Here is a 3245-nt window from a genome sequence, read left to right on the forward strand (position 1 = left end):
GGGCAGGGCAGGGCAGGGCAGCAAGAGAGGAGGGCTTTATGTTATAGTGGTGCTGGTTTGTTTGGTTCTCTTTTTCTTCTTCGTTTCCTCGGCAGTCTTACACTGCTGGGTTTTTTATGTTAGTTTTGGGGATGGGCCTTGGCAGTCTTTATTTGCGGGCTTGCTCTGTTTCTTTTGAATAGGTATATTTCTGTTAGGCAGCCTTAGCAGGGAGCTGCTGACTCCGACGGTTAAGTTGGCTGGGTAAGCAGACTCCCTGATTTATGTTATGTTTGGCCAAGGCTCCATTTCCCTTTGTTTTGATATTTTTGTTTGGACCAGCAAACTAATCATTCCTTTTTTTCTGCTCTTTCTTTACAGGACACAGTTCAGTTTTTAAATAAAACTGTGTTCCTCATCTTCTTGTTGTCCAGTTCCATGTGTTATGGTCCACTTTTGTGCCTTCCCCCTAGACTGAGCCTTGTCCGCCTATTGGGACCGTAACAGCCACCCACAAGAATCTGGCACTGCTGGGCAGCCCCGCCCACTCCTATTTAAAGGGGCCTTAATGGCAGAGCCACACCCTACAGGTGTCACCCATCACATCCTGTTGTGACAGTAAAATCTGTCTAACACAAGAGGCTCTCAGCGCTTATTTGTTTGCCCAGCTGTTGGAGAGGATGGTTAAAAAAAGAATTACTTGTCTTTGATTTATTAATCTGGTTTATTTCAAGCATAGATTGTGGACAATATAGGACAAAACAGATTTTTCTCACTCATTACAGAAAAAAAATGAAAGTAATTTATTAGAAGATTAACGCCGCTTTTGATGCATGTTTTTCACGGTCATTTAGCCGTTTTTTTACGGTGCTTTCCTGCCCTGGTTCTTACTGGGCCCTCTGGCATAAACTGCTACCCGTTCTATGCTCGTTTACCCGGTCTTCTCCTCACTCAACTCTACAGAATCACTTCCGGGCTCACAGTGTACATTAACTGGACAAACCGGAACTCCTCTGCGGAACACGTAGGGGGAGAGGTTCATATTCTGATCGACCATACCCTCTATGGCTGGGGTCTCAAACTCGCGGGCCATTTGCGACCCGCGTCTTCATATGAAAGATTACTGTTAGTGCGGCCCGCAAGGCTGATATGAATGACAGTTATTGTGTGCAGAGCTGAATGAACCAATCACGGTGAGGTATATGACTCTGGAGGCGGGACATCGGCGGGCTGTCCAGTGCCTCGCTTACTCATTCATTCCTCCAATCAGCTGGGCGGAGGAGGAGCCACAAAGCACCACGTGACAAATTCGCGTGCCCCGCACAGTTAATTTGCTGCTCGCGGCTTGCCAAAAAAAGGTGTTTCTGAGCTACCAGCTCCGTCTGTGGATGTCTCTCTCAGAATGAATAAATATATGATGTCAAGGAATACGTTTTTGATGGGCTGACTGTTCCTGTTAAATCAGAGCTCTTCAAGCTCCGAGCCGCAAACCTGTAGCCCGCCCCGCGCGGCGTTCCGCTGCTCCCGCCTGTCAAACGTGATTCTGAGCTTGGCTCACACCTGCGTTGGCGTGTCTGTGAATTTTAAGGTTCACACACCGGCTGTGTCGGCGCGCATTTGAGTCCATGTAAACGCGAGTAGAAGTCCGATATTCTGCTACCCGCGTTTGAATAGAACCCCCATGGAAAGCAATCCCTTAATGCGCACTGATGCAGCCAGCGCGTGCGCGAGCACTCCACACCTCCAATGAATGGAAGACATATAGATCAGATTGATTTATTGTGAGGAGTTCTAAAAAAAAAACAAAAAATGAAATCCTTCAAAGATTTTCTCTGTACCGGGGCTTCTCTCTCACTCTGGAGGAGTTGCTGTAAATACAGACATTTGAAACTGAATCAAAATAATTAGTCTTCTCCAGTCAGTCAATATGTGGTTTCTTCAGTAATATGTATCTGTTGTATGGTCATTATTATTATTTTAATTTATTACTAATTTATGGAAGTTTTTTTGTTCCATCGGATTCTGAATATTTTTTAACCCCTGAATTTTTATCCTGAATTTTTATTGTTATTTTTTTATTCTGAATTTTCTTAACCTCTAAATTTTTATTCTGAATTTTTATGTGAATTTTTTTTCAACCCTTGCTTTTTAAACAGCAAAATTTCATGGTCCCAAAAATATTTTCTATCTTAAAAAAATCTGTGTTTTTAATTTCGAGACCTAAAATTTTGATGGGTCAGATATTCAACATAAAAAAAATCAGAGTCTGATGGAACTAAAAAACGTAAATACCGATTTGCCTGCTTTTTAAGTCATTATTTCATATATTTATTTATTTTATTAATTATTTTGTGTTAAAAACAAAGATATTTGAGAACATTAGAATGTTTTATTAGTGCTTTTCTTGTGGAAATCCTGATGCGGCCCGGCCTTTGATTTGATTTTTCTGCAAAAATAGATTTTCACAATCCAAGACATTCCTTCCATTCATTGATAATATTACTTATTTCTGTAATCACTTCTTCAAACTGTTTTTACCTCTTCTGCAAACCAAAAATATTTTACCATTTATTGACAACAATGCTGATTTTGGCAATTTCTTCTGCAACTTATGATAAACTTCAGCATCTTCTGCTAAAACTTATGCAGTGAAGCAATAAAAGAAACCCCCTTCTGCAAAACTGCAATCAAACGTATTTCTGCAGGAAATGCAATTTTTTCTAGTTATTGATTTCAGTAATATCCTAAAACATTTTTTCATGATTTCAGTTAACAGTAACATCAGTCATACATCATGTAGCAGATATAAAATACTCATTATCATCAGAATACAGTTTCATAATAATCCAGAAATCCTCCATTCACACTGCAAATCAAGTTTTCAAGTAATAATAGAGTGCTTATTGATTATTCTCTGAAATAATTCTCACATATTTTCTGTAAACATTAATGATTCACACAATATGGAAAACAATTAACTATCATTAGAACTCAATTACATGAGTTATCATTGCTGCATGTTTCAGATCAAGTAAAGAAAATCAATACTGAATTGATTGTAATTAAAACATTGTGGCACGGTGGCGCAGTGGTCATCACTCTTGCCTCACAGCAAGAAGGCCCCGCCTCTAAATTGCCCCTAGGTGTGAGAGTGAGTGTTAATGGATGTGTGATTAAGGCCCTGCAACAGACTGGCGACCTGTCCAGAGTAAACCCCGCCTTCACCCATCAGCAGCCGGGTTAGGCTCGATGACCCCCCCCCCCCC

At 40.6% G+C, this 3245-nt stretch overlaps 1 protein-coding gene across 5 annotated transcripts in view; it reads right to left on the reverse strand.

The window, feature by feature from the left end:
- The window catches only part of LOC112140035 (paired box protein Pax-7), a 629290-nt gene that overhangs the window by 609109 nt on the left and 16936 nt on the right, over positions 1-3245 (reverse strand). The gene's annotated exons all lie outside the window — the stretch shown is intronic.

Source organism: Oryzias melastigma, linkage group LG7 (assembly GCF_002922805.2).
Source record: "Oryzias melastigma strain HK-1 linkage group LG7, ASM292280v2, whole genome shotgun sequence".
In the NCBI taxonomy this organism is placed as follows: Eukaryota; Metazoa; Chordata; class Actinopteri; order Beloniformes; family Adrianichthyidae; genus Oryzias; species Oryzias melastigma.